This window comes from Anomaloglossus baeobatrachus, chromosome 4 (genome assembly GCF_048569485.1).
Source record: "Anomaloglossus baeobatrachus isolate aAnoBae1 chromosome 4, aAnoBae1.hap1, whole genome shotgun sequence".
Taxonomy (NCBI): Eukaryota; Metazoa; Chordata; class Amphibia; order Anura; family Aromobatidae; genus Anomaloglossus; species Anomaloglossus baeobatrachus.
In genome coordinates, this window is record NC_134356.1 from 197,569,825 (window position 1) to 197,583,806 (window position 13,982).

Consider the following 13,982-nt stretch of genomic DNA (forward strand, 5'->3'; position numbering starts at 1 on the left):
ATATTTAAGGGTTTTATGAATTTTGGGTTGGAAATACCAGTTTGTTTTTGAAGGTTTTGTTGGAAATACTCTCAGCTAATATTTTAGAAATGATTTGTGCAATCTAGCTTGCATTCTCATCCTGGGATTACAGGATAATCTCATATATTTCTTGACACACTTTAGCTAACGCCTAGAATCTGTCAGATAATATTCCTTATCCCTGTCCCTCCCTTATTAGCAGGTTTTCTAATCAATTCTTTATGCATTTTTGGCCATTTAATTGTTATTTTTTTTGCCTTCAGATAGGTTACATAGTGCCTTCGGGTATACCTGAACGTTTACAGCACTCATAGCTGTCATATAAAAATTAAAAATGTAACCTTTCTCCCCATGGCCATTTTACATTTTATTGTTTTCATTTTTTCTTCTTCCAAGAGCCATAACTTTTTTTGATTTTTCCATCAATATAGCCACATGAGGGCTGGTCTTTTGCAGGACAAGTTGTACTTTTGAATGAGACAATTCACTTTATCATATATTATACTGGAAAATGGGAAAAAATATTCCCTGTGATGTGAAATAAAAAAAAAGTGCAATTGCACAATTGTATTTTATTTTTATTTTTTATAAGCTGTAGTACCCAGCGTTGCTGGTATAGTAACTGTGTAGCACCCATAGGACAAGGGGTTAACCTTACTCGTCACATGGCAAGTGATGTCGGGTCTGGGGGTATCACGGGTGGCCCCGAGACGTACAATAAAAGGGGGATTGGAGTTGAATGATGGAATGAAAATTTGTCTTGTGACACCACCTGTGGTACGCGGCCAGGGATTAGCCGCCGCTGCGGGTGCTGTCCTCCGGGGCTGGTGGTATCGCAGCAAGGATGGTTCTGCTCCCCACAGGTGGAGCGGGCTCCGGAAAGGATGAGAGAGATGATAGTCGGCCGTTGGCGCCGTAACGCGGGGTGACGGCGCCGGTAATGATAGACTGAGGCAGCAGGTGCGGGTCAAGATTTATTTACTCACAGTTCTGGTGCTGCATTCAGGGTACCAGTCTCGGCTGGGATGGGCCCCAGCCGATCCCGGGTAAGTCCAAGGCCAACACCGGTGCTGTGAACTCTGAGACCTTCCTCCTTGCGCTTGGTGTTGGATCCCCGTGGCCTGAAGCTACTTGGGGACCCCAGTTCTTGTAACTCAGCTACTGTCCCATATGCAGGGGACGCAGTTCAAAGGCAGGCAACTAGACTACTACAAGGAATGGAAGGCTCCCCATATGATGACAGGTTGAAAAAGTTAGATATGTTTAGTTTAGAAAAAAGACGTCTCAGAGGAGATCTCATTTATATGTATAAATACATGTGTGGTCAATATAAAGGACTGGCACATGACTTATTTCTTCCAAAGACAATACTAAGGACCAGGGGGCACTCACTGCGGGTGGAAGAAAAGCGATTCCGACAGCTAAATAGCAAAGGGTTCTTTACAGTTAGAGCAGTCAGACTGTGGAATGCCCTACCACAAGAGGTAGTAATGGCAGACACTATAACAGCTTTCAAAAAAGGGCTGGATGATTTCCTCAGTACACACAACATTGTTGGTTATAAATGACTTTGTGACCAAATGTAGAACTGGTGGAGGAAGGTTGAACTAGATGGACCTAGGTCTTTTTTCAACCTTAGTAACTATGTAACTATGTAAGGTCCACTGTGGGGCCTGACCAAAATCCCGACCCCAGGCCCTATGTGCTACTGTGCTCTGGGAATTGGTGGTGGCCAGAGGGACGTATAATCCCCCTGTCCTGCAGATTCTGGTAGTCCAACATAAAGTATGTTCCACCCTAGGGCTCTGCACCCTGCTCTGTGCTGGTTCTGAAGGAGCAATGAAGCTCTCCCCTCAGCAACTGTGTTTCTCCTCTGTCTCTCCAGCTCACCCGGTCGTCTCCTGCCTTTTCCAGTCAGGCCAGTCCTAGCTGGAGAAGCTCTTAAGCACTCTCTCCAGCGACCGTGTTGTTTTGTGTCCCCGGCTATTCTGAAGTGATCTCCTGTGTGTTCTGTAAGTTCCCCAGTGCTGCCCTCGTTGCCCTGGTAACCAGGAATTTCACAGGCTGGCTGGCTTCATGAGTTGTGTAACTGACTAGATTAATAACTGGGTGTTTGTGTGAATGTTTTATAAGTGCTTAACACCAGCGATTAACCTCCTCATTACCCGGGATAAGTACTGCACCTTAAGTGAGATGCAGTACCCTTTGGCGACTGAAGCCTCAGGGGCGCCACAACTGTCTCTCTATCCCTCTCCCAGTCTCTGTCTGTCTGTGTCTGTCTCTTTTTCTGTCTGTCTCTTTTTCTGTCTGTCTTTTTTTCCGTCTGTCTCTTTTTCTGTCTGTCTGTTTCTTAATGTGTGTCTGTCTTTTTCTGTGTGTGTGTGTGTGTGTGTGTCTGTCTGTCTCTGTCTGTCTGTGTGTCTGTCTCTGCCTGTATCTCTATCTTTCTGTCTCTGTTTGTCTGTCTCTGTCTGTGTGTCTGTCTCTCTGTCTGTCTCTGTGTGTCTGTCTCTCTGTCTGTCTCTTTCCCTGTATGTTTCTGTGTGTCTGTCTCTCTGTCTGTCTCTTTGTCTGTGTGTCTGTCTCTATACATGTGTGTGTCTGTCTCTATCCATGTCTGTCTATCTGTCTGTGTCCATCTGTCTGTCTGTGTCTATCTCTCTGTCTGTCTCTGTATCAGTCTCTCTGTCTGTGTCTGTCTCTCTCTATCTCTGTGTCTGTCTGTCAGTCTCTTACCCCGTCTGCCTCTTTCCCCATCTTTCTCTTTCCCCATCTGTCTCTGTCTATTTCCCTGTCTCTGTCTCTTTCTCTGTGTCTGTCTCTTTTCCTGTCTCTTTCCCTGTCTTTTTCCCTGTCTCTGTCTCTTTCCCTGTCTGTCTCTTTCCCTGTCTGTCTCTCTGTCTGTCTCTGTTCCTGTCTGCCTGTGCCTGTCTGTCTGTGTCTGTCTGTCTGCCTCTGTCTGTCTCTTTGACTGTCTGTCTCTCTCTCTTTCTCTGTCTTTCCCTATCTTTTTCCTTGTCCCTGTCTTTTTCATTGTCTATGTCTCTTTTCCTGTCTCTGTCTCTTTCCCTGTCTCTTTCCCTGTTTCTGTCTCTTTCCCTGTCTGTCTCTGTCTCTTTTCTATCTCTGTCTGTCTCTCTGTCTCTTTCCCTGTCTCCCTGTGCCTGTCTGCCTGTGTCTGCCTCTGTCTGTCTCTTGGACTGTCTCTCTCTCTGTCTCTTTCCCTGTTTGTCTGTCTCTGTCTCTTTCCCTGTCTGCCTCTCAGTCTGTCTGTGCCTTTGTCTGTATATCTCTTTCTGTCTCTCACAATCTGTCTCCCCATGACATCTTATTACCTCACACATAAGCTTCTTATACTAACAATTTATTTTGTTCCTAAAGCAACCAATCACAGCTGCTATTAATAACCTATAGCTCGCAGCTGCATTGACTTTAATAGAGGCAGGTTTTTTTGGAGAGTAACTGTAAAGCGCGGGGTTAAAATTTCCTGTCCAAACATAATCTATGACATTCCCTGAATCACATGGGGTGTCTGGGCAAAATTTCGTGATTGTAAATGCGACGGTGCGGATTCCTTTAGCGTACATGCACACATACACACACACACACACACACATACATACATACATACATACATACATACATCTCAGTTTTATATAATAGATTTACCATGTTCACTATATGGTAAAACTGAATTGGCATTATGGTTTTGCAGGTCAGTAAAAGTACACAGATGCCAGACATGTTTTTATTAGTTTAAGCTGGGAAAAAAGTTTGGAAATTTATATGGAAAAAAATTGATTTTGTTGACATTTTCTGAGATCCATAACATTTTTATTTTTCGTGATCTGGGGCTCAGTGATGGTTTACTTTTTGGGCCCTGAGATGACGTTTTTAATTATACCATTTTGGGGTAGATACAATGTTTTGATTGCCACTTATTGCAGTTTATTTGAATGTAGTGGCGACCCAAAAAACATATATATAGTGTTTTGATGTTTTTTTTCCAAATTGTCCCTCCAGTGAGGAAGGAGACAAGCTCTAGCGACACCTATTAGAAGTAGCAATCCTTTTAAGAGAATAGTCTTCCCCAGTTTACCTATCGGATTAATTTATTTTATATTTTGATAGATGGGACACTTATGAACTCAGCGATACCAAATAGCTGTCTTTTATTATTGTTTTTTCTTGACTGGGCAACTTTTACTTTTTATTGTAGTTACTAGTCCCTTTAGTTTAGGGGACTTGAAGCTGTGATCGACTGATTGCTCCTCAGCACTGTTCTCTATAGCAGAAATCACAATCTCTTAGCAGGATTTAACTGGTTAATAGCTGCAGGCTGTGAGAAGCACATGGTGGTTGATTAAATCAGCTGTCATGGTGCCAGGAAAGATGAGGCCTTGGTGTGCAACCTCGCATTAAAGGAGGGACATAACATAAGTTTACGTCATATGTCGTGAAGTGGTTAAATAAGGTAAAATAATGTCAAGTTCACAGTTTTTCCTATATCACCCCTAAAGACATTCTCTAGAGAGGTGTTAGACATTTTATTAGGACAGGGCTGAGCAAAGTGCAGCACACTGGCCGCATCCAGCCCACTGGCTGTCCCAGTCTGGCGTGCGGTCTGAGAAGGCCTAAGGGGCTGTAAACAGTGGACTGCAGGCTGCACCATGCCCTCTCTCACTGCCCGCTTCCTCATGTTACATCTATTTACATCCAAAGGAAGCAGACAGCCATGAACACATTGGTGGAGGATGGTGCTGCTGGCTCAGAAATGTATATAGTAGGCTATGTGGGGGCTCATACAGTATATAGGAGGTGCGGGCTCGGAAATGCATTTAGGAGGCCTTGTGGGGACTCTTGCTGTATATATGAGGCTAATGTATATAGGAGGCTATATGGAAGCTCATCAAGTATATAGTAAGCTATGGGGGTTCATGTTGTATTTAGGAGGCTATGTGGGCGCTCATACTGTATATAGAAGCCTATAAGTGGTTCATACTGTATATATTAAGTTATGTGGGGGCTCATAATATATATAGGAGGCTATATGGGGCTCATAATATATATTCTTCTGTGGAGGCTCATTCTGCATATAGGAAGCTATGTGGGGCCTCATACTGTATTTAGGAAGCTATATATAAGCTTATACTGTATTTAGGAAACTGTGGGCTCATACATACAGTATATAGGATGCTATATGGGGTCTTACGCTGTATATAAAGTGGCTCTGTAGGGACTCACTGTATATAGAGGCGCTTTGTGAGAGCTCACATTGTATATAGAGGGGTCTTTGTGTGGGCTGATAATGTATATAGAGATGCTGTATGGGGGTTATATGGGGCTCATCTAATATATGAAGCTGAATGTGTGTATGTATGTATGTGTGTTTGTGTGTGTGTATGTCCGGGATTGGCATCTCACCGTTGCAGCTACAGCCACAAAATTTTGCACACTCACTTGTCTGGACCCCGAGAGCGTCATAGGCTATGTTGTGGGGCGAAATTTTAACCCCGCACATTCCAATTTACCAATCAATTTTTCCCCTATCTACATAATGGGGAAAATGTGAAACGAAAAGTGTATCCGCACCATCGCATTTGCAATCATGAAATTTTGCACAGACACCTCATGTGACCCAGGGAACGTCATAGACTATGTTTTGAGAGGAAAATTTAACCCCGCACTTTACAGTTACTCTCCAAAATACATGCCTCCATTAAAGTAAATGGAGCATGGAACTACAGGTTTTTAGTAGGAGCTGTGATTGGTTGCTATAGGAACAAAAGACATTGTTAGTATAAGAAGCTTATGTGTGAGGTAATAAGATGTCGGTGGGGAGACGGGGAAAGATACAGACAGGAAAAGAGACAGATGGGGAAAGAGACAGACGGGGAAAGAGACAGACAGACATGCAGACAGGGACAGAGACAGGCAGACAGGGAAGGAGGAGACAGCCAGAGAGACAGACAAAGATAGATGGGGAAAGACACAGACCTTGATAGAGACACACGGGGAAAGAGATAGAGAAATAGAGACAGATAAGGAAAGAGACAGACAGAGACAGGCAGACAGCGAAAGAGACAGACAAAGAGACGGGGAGACAGACGGGGAAAGAGACAGACCTGGGAAAGAGACAGACCTAGAAAGAGACAGATGGGGAAAGAAACAGAGATAGAGACAGACAAAAAAAGAGACAGACAGAGACAGGCAGACGGGGAAAGAGACAGACGGGGAAAGAGACAGACGGGGAAAGAGACAGACGGGGAAAGAGACAGACGGGGAAAGAAACAGACGGACCACATTACTTGTCCAATTTAGTTAAATCTGTGTGGAATATCTGTGGTTTTGAAATATATGTTGTGAAATGCTTCTATTAGCTTAGTTTTTGCCTTTTAATAATTACATTTCTATCTATTTGTTTTGTGGTTTTTGTGTGCAGAATACATTTTTCTTAATACATTCTATTTTGTTAACAACAGTTATTAACCCGGGCGAAGCCGGGTAGTACAGCTAGTACTGTATATAGGGGTTATGTGGGGGCTCATATAGTATATAGGGGGCTGTGTGGAGGTTCATACTGTATAAAGGGGGCTGTGTACGGTTTCATACTGTATACAAATATATACACTCCATTAAAATTGCAACACCAAGAAGAAAAAGTTGTGAAATTATGGAAATTACAGGATTTATAATTGTAATAATGATATGAAAATTTTGAAAAAATTGAAACAACATTTTAAAACATTTCGATTTATGCAGTATCAAGTATGCACAGAAATACATGCACTTACATGTCTTAAAGATACTTTACCAGCTGCAACATTGCTAACGATATATCGTCGGGGTCACGTCGTTAGTGATGCACATCTGGCGCCGTTAGCGACATCGCAGCGTGTGACACCAAGGAGCGCCGATCAACGATCGCAAAAACGTCAAAAATCGTTGATTGTTGACACGTCGCTCCTTTTCATAATATCGTTGCTGCTGCAGGTACGATGTTGTTCGTCGTTCCTGCAGCAGCCCACATCGCTACGTGTGACACCGCAGGAACGACGAACATCTCCTACCTGAGTCCACCGGAAAAGAAGGAAGGAAGGAGGTGGGCGGGATCTTCTGCCCGCTCATCTCCGCCCCTCCGCTTCTATTGGATGGCTGCTGTGTGACGTCGCTGTGACGCCGCACGAACCGCCCCCTTAGAAAGGAGGCGGTTCGCCGGCCAGAGCGACCTCACAGGGAAGGTAAGTCCGTGTGACGGGTGTAAGCGATGTTATGCGCCACGGGCAGAGATTTGCCCGTGTCGCACAACCGACGGGGGCGGGTACGCTCGCTAGCGATATTGATACCGATATTGCAGCGTGTAAAGTACCCTTTAGCATGCTATCAGTGACGTTTTATCAATGGTTGTCTGAGAAATGTACTGTTCCACTAAATGTACTTGGGAAAGAATATCATCATCAGTATATACAGTACTGGTCAAAAGTTTGGACACATCTGTTCATGAAATGGCTTCCTTGTTCTTATTGGGGATTGTGTACGTTGCCAATTCAGATTGAAGGTAGAAAAGCACAATGATACACACATGGAAATAAGGAGTAAAGAAAAATGGGTGAAAGAAACTACTTTTACTAGTATGTCAACTTTACCTTCACGTCCACTCAAGCAGCTGCATCAAGTAGTCACCTGCAATAACTTCCAATGAACATGTATGCTTTTTCAAGAGTTAACTTGTGGAATCACTAACCTTCGGAAAGTGATGCTGATCATCAGGCGTGTTTTTCACAGAGGCAGTGATGGTACACAGGTGCATACAGTGCTGGGCCCTATTACGCAACTTTTGTAAGCCAGAATATGGCGAGAAGCACTCTGCCAAGGAAACTGAAATGACAGCCTATCATTATTTTAAGACATGTAGCTGTTTGAGAGAATGCCGATGGGGTGTAAAGCTGAACAAGGAAAACCTTTGCGTGATAAGTTATGTCCAAACCTTTGACTGGTAATGTACATAATAGGCAGCTAGGAATGCACTATTCTACTGTTCTGCAAAATATTCATTTTTAATACCTTCATTTAGGTATAGATGAAAAATTTAGAAATGTATTTATATATTGTCCTCATTTGTCCACAACCAGGGGCGGACACTGATGCTTCGGGGTCGCTGTGTAAGATGTCTTTCTTGGCCGTCTCCTTTTTGGCTACAAAATTATAGATTATATATACTGTAATAAAGTGAGTGAAATAAGTATTGAACATGTCACCTGGAATACCTGGAACCAGCAGGTGCAATTGTTTCAAAGAAAACAATAAGTAATGCACTCAACTTCCATGACCTGTATACATGCTCACCACGGACTCCATTACAGAACAAAAATCATGTTCAAGCGCGTGTAAAGTTTCCTCAACAACATTTAGACAAACCTGTGAAATACTAAGAGAATATATTCTAGTCAGATTAGACCAAAATTGAACTCTTTGGATTCCATAATACACACTATGTTTGGAGGCCAAAAGGCACTGCATATCACCCCTAAAGACACCATACCAGCACTGAAGTTTAGAGGTGAGAACATCTTGGTGAGGGCCTTACCAACGTTTTAGTAAAACAACGATACATTACTTTAAAAGTATTTTACGGCTTAAATGGCCTAAATTAGCATATACAATGCATCATCCAGTTGTGTTATTAGTATTTGCCATCTGTGATCATGTTCTTTTGTAGACATAGGCATAAGAATTGCTATTAGCTACCTTGAGGCTAACTGCTTAGGCAGCTGAACTTGGTTCATGGCTTTGATAGAAGTTCTTGTTAATATGTGGCCAGGATCATGAAAACAGCCAAGTGAGCCGTGCTGCATTGTTTTTATAACTCCCATCTAAGAAAACAATCTAGCACAGCTTGCTCCACTGTTTCTGTAATTCTGGCCACTTCTGCCTGCTCCATGTGTAAGGAGGTGGACAGGCTGTCACATTCCCCCCTGAAGACACTAATCATATTTCTGTAATGTTTGCACTTCTGCAATGTTTTCCTCTGGTAACAAGTGTTAATTTCCCTGTGGGCTGCAGTACTAACCAACAACCACAAGAGGTCACTGTCTTCTTTTTGCTGTTATATAGACTCTTGTTTGGAAAGGACAGGGTTAATACCTAGTCAGCCAGAGATAGGGAGGAGGGCTAGAAACCAGTGTGTGTTCCTGTTAAGATGTCAATTAGGATGTAGTGTGAGAACAATGAAGTAGACACCTTTAGCAATGAGAAAAGTGTTATGTGTGTGTCAAGAAAAGGGAGTATGTCCAGTAAAAAACCTTTAGTGGCAGAGATCTAGCTTACACGCAAGTGAGTGATACCTGGTAGAGAGAGAGCCTGTTGTAGGAGTGAGTCCAGTGTTGGCCAATGGTGTGGGGCTCTAGGAAGGAAACCCAGCTAAGAACGTAAGAAACGAGTAGGGGTCTAGGCTGATGTAAGGGATCACAGCACGTAGTCTGGGCACAGCGTAACACATTGACCCATGTGTCCCTGTATAAGGAAGATGGACATTCATCGTATCTGTTCTGCCCGGATATCGTTCACAAGTAAAGTGCCGTGGCCTGAAACTGCTATGCATGTGCCACAGTATTACCCAGAAGAGAACATCAAGTGTCCTACCTACTGCCCTTTGTACCTAAGTTTATGCTTAAGTAAAAAGAACTTTGTTTTTACCAATTTGTCTGGTTTCCTCAGCCTGGGATCAAAAGGGTCTGATGTCGTACCAAATGAGACCGGGCTGAATATGAAGGTGTTCACAGAAGCCACAGTACCATCACACACACTCCAAGAATCCCCACCTTTCTGTAGTGTGCCGGGACATGGAAAGCTAATACCTCGCCCATAGCTACTGCCCCGAGCCATGTTACACATATACACAGATATTCCCATCTGCACTCTATGATATATTGGGAGCAATATATTGCTTTTTGTTGGGTTTATCACATAAATGACAACCTCTTTAATATCAGCGCCATGGCTAACATCAGCTGATCACTGCAAACCTTGCTTTGGAAAGCCCAGGCAAATCTCAAGCCTGAGGAAGTTAACATTGGCCGTTTATTTTCCCTGTAGCAGCTGCTACAGGAAAATGCGTCCATGCAAATATATATAATTCATGGTCATAGTGATTCTACTAAAGTGAGAACTGCTGCATATTAGCAGATAATGGTCTAAATAAGGAACCCTCTTCTATTAAATCCAATTAGCCTAATAGGGCATAGGAGAAAAGAATTTCATGATTAGGTTAGATTGGTAGAAGACAATACTGGTTTCTGGTTCCTATGAATGTTGTGCTCTGTCTTCCTATGGATTTTTTTTACATGAATAGTAAATACCTATTTCCTGACCCATGTAAATAAATGAGTGTGTGGGCAAGATAAAATATTTGCGGCACTGTTAGCTCTTTCTGTGCTCCTAGCAATAAATACCCCAGTGCATAATATTACATGTAGCACAATGCCTGTACAGTTCTGGCATTGTAACCGTTGTGCCTGGGAATGTTATCACCATTGTTCTACGGCTCAGCCTATGTGTGCTGCAAATTCAGATGCTCATAGACATTAGAAACACAGGGAACAAGGGGCCATTCATATCAGTTACAATGTTGCGCTAACATGATTGTGAAGCACAATGAACTCATGTAAATTATGTAAGTGATATCATTCGCTAGACGTCTTCATAGTATTCATAGCATGTAGGAAGGAAAACATTATGCTGGCCCAGAGGACATCTAGTCTCCCCAGTGGACTAATTAGTAATCGTCCTATATTCACTATTAGTGAACTTCTTATACTTATTATTATGAACCGGCGCCGCCATAGCCGCAAGCAGCCTGCTGCGGTTCCTGTTGCGCCCAGGCGCCGACTGCCGTTCTTGGCTGTGCCTCGGGTCGTCCAGTTGGCTGCTCCTTCCACCACGTCTAAGTGTGGAGAGGCGGCTAGTGCGCATGCGGGCGCCGATTTACCCCAGCCAGAGTCTAAGCCCGGTGTTTTGCCTAGTGAGCATGCTCAGCCTGATTGTTTCATGTCTGAGACTAAGTCCTCAGTTCAGGCTACTGAGCATGCTCCCACAATTAACCCTAACAGCCTCTTTGCACAGGTACTTGGACTTCGTGCTGTGTCTAGGTTCTGGGATGTGCCTACTGAGCATGCTCAAACTGATAGTCTGCTTTCTGAGCCTGTTGCTCAGGCTACTGAGCATGCTCAAGCACTTAGTGCATCAGAGGCTAGGTCCGGTAAGGACCTCACTGAGCATGTCCGTGAGGTGGCAGGCCCTGATAGGGCAGAGGGTGTCAGGTGTCCTGATGACGTGGTAACTCCGGACTGGCTCGCAGAGGCCCACCCCTATGATCTGGCACCTCACCATTGGTCGTCAGTCGATGACTTGTGAAGTGTTTGGGGCGTGGCTTCCATGAGGTCATCAATGACGTGGCGGTTCCGGATAGGTCGCATGTGACGTCACTGATGACATGGCACTCTGCTATTGGACCTTGGTGGTTCCACCCTGGGTTTGGGGCGGACCCAGGTTATAAAAGGGGCTGGAGACAACATGGAGGTGCGCAGTCTTCATTTAGAGTTCTTGGTGGCATAAGCCTTGTTGGAAGCGGTAGGTAGGGCTAGGCGAACGGTGCCTGTCACGCCAAGATTTGTGGCTCAGCACGTGAGGGTCAGGCGCATCCTTGCTACCGTTCCTGTTGTGCTAGAGCAGTCCAGTGGCGTTAACTGGGCTGCGGCTGCTGCGTCACCTGTTCAGTTGTGCCTCCTACGCACATGGAGAGAATACCTGTTGCGTCACCTGTCCGAGAGTGCCCTCTACGCACACGGACAGTGTACCTGCTGCGCCACCTGTCTGGTTGTGCCCTCTATGCGCACGGACAGCGCACCCCAGAACCCCTGTGAAGCCAACAGGGTGTTCCTGGATTGGGTGTGTGAACCCTATTATCCTCCTCGGCTTCCCAGTCAAATGCTACTGGTGTGACTACCTGGTCTGACGTGTCCTTTACACACGTGGCCAGTCGAGTGGTGGCCAGAAACGCTAATCGGAGGACCGCTCGGCCTGACGTGTCTTACACACGTGGCTGACAGGGCGCTGTCGCAGCGGTCTTCTCGATCAACGCTAACTGGTTACCATCCGGCCTGACGTGTTGTTACACACGTGGTCGGAGTAGCGTCCGCTCCACCGAAACGCTAACTGGGTTGTCGTCCGGTCTGACGTGTCCCAACACACGTGACCGGTTCCTTGAGTTATCTCAGAGCCATCCAGCTCTATAGTCTCCGCCTAACCCACAGGGTGCCAGCAGCTCCATTACCATCTGGAGCACGGTGGGCCCCGACTGGCGATTGGGATATATACCCTGGTCCTAATCTGCCGGTCCCCCCGTAACACTTATGCTTTACTTGCCGTATAATTGAAAGGTAACCCCAAACATGTAAATGGTTCTAAAGAATATCTAAAGAAAATTTGCAAAGAATCATGATCAGTTCTTACTACTTTGTGAATATACAATATTAAACCATTTGAAAAAAAAAACCAGGGAAGGTGCTAATATCCATAAAAAGACTTTTTTATTATTGATATTATTAAAATACATATATACAATTGTAATAAACTATGGTCAATCTTTCCGCACAAGGACAGAGCCAGTACTCTCTGATAGTCAATTAAAGCTATGCTATACAGTACAGATATTAACAATTGTGATTACAAACAATCTAATGACAACTAGAATATATCCTAATTATTTTAGCCACAAGGCATATGTCTAGGTGTATTAATGCGCCTTTTAGATTGGGCACTGCAACCTGTATATGTTGTAACTATTGTGACCATTTCATGACCTATACCGATTTTGCCCAGTTACTATAAGTTTCAACCCATCAAAAGGTAGTATGTAATCTCCTGTAGTTCAGATTGTGCTACCATATAATGTAAAGCATGCTGACCTGTAATTGTTATGCCGAGCCTGGTTGTCCTAGATCCTGACGCGCGTTTCATCTCTTTCTTCAAGGGACGTGTTTGTATTAATTGAAAAGTGCACTATTTTATAGCCCTTGGGAATATACAGTAGCCCCTATGCAGCTTCGGGTGTCTCAACAATTAGAATTACAGACAAATACTGTAGTCTGATGGGGCAATTTGACCTGTAAACTGCAATGACATTAAATGGTCACCTGTCATTTCGACAGACTTAACATAAATCAAGGGTAGAAGCAAATATAAGACACTTTGTAATATACCTTATCAGAGAAATCTGCTTAGATCTTCTCTTGTGAGTTGCTTTTTGCATCACCCCCATTTTTTCAGAAAAAGTGCTAAAAGTCCATGAAGCCGATGGAAGTCTAAGTAGAATGGAGGGGGGAGGATGATTGAGGTACAATAATGAAAGAAGCAGCAGTATGGTGCTGCAGCTGTCTGTACGGTAAGTGTTTTATCCCATCCCAGTGCTGAATTAACAGCTACACTGCTCAGTATCCTCCTCCAAGCTACTGCTGCTTCTAATCATATGATACCTGCAGCAGGAATCCCTTATTTCTCTGCGCATTGTGTTTGGGAGACATCATAGTGTAAAGGCCGCTTCACACACTGCGACATCGCTAGTGATGTCGCTAGCGATCGCACCCGCCACCGATGTTGCTGTGGCCGGCGAACAACCTCTTTTTAAGGGGACATTTCGTGGGGCGTCACAGCGACTTTACACAGCGGGTCACCAATAGAAGCGGAGGGGTGGAGAGCAGCCGCATTAACGTCACTCCCACCTCGTTGCCGGAGGATGCAGGAACGCTGTTGTTCGTTGTTTCCGGGGTGTCACATGTAGCGATGTGTTCTGCCTCAGGAACGACGAATAACCTGCGTCCAAAATGAGCAACGATATTTGGGAAAGGAATGACGTGTCAACGATCAACGTTTTTTGTCGTTTTTCGGATCGTTAGCAGTCCCTC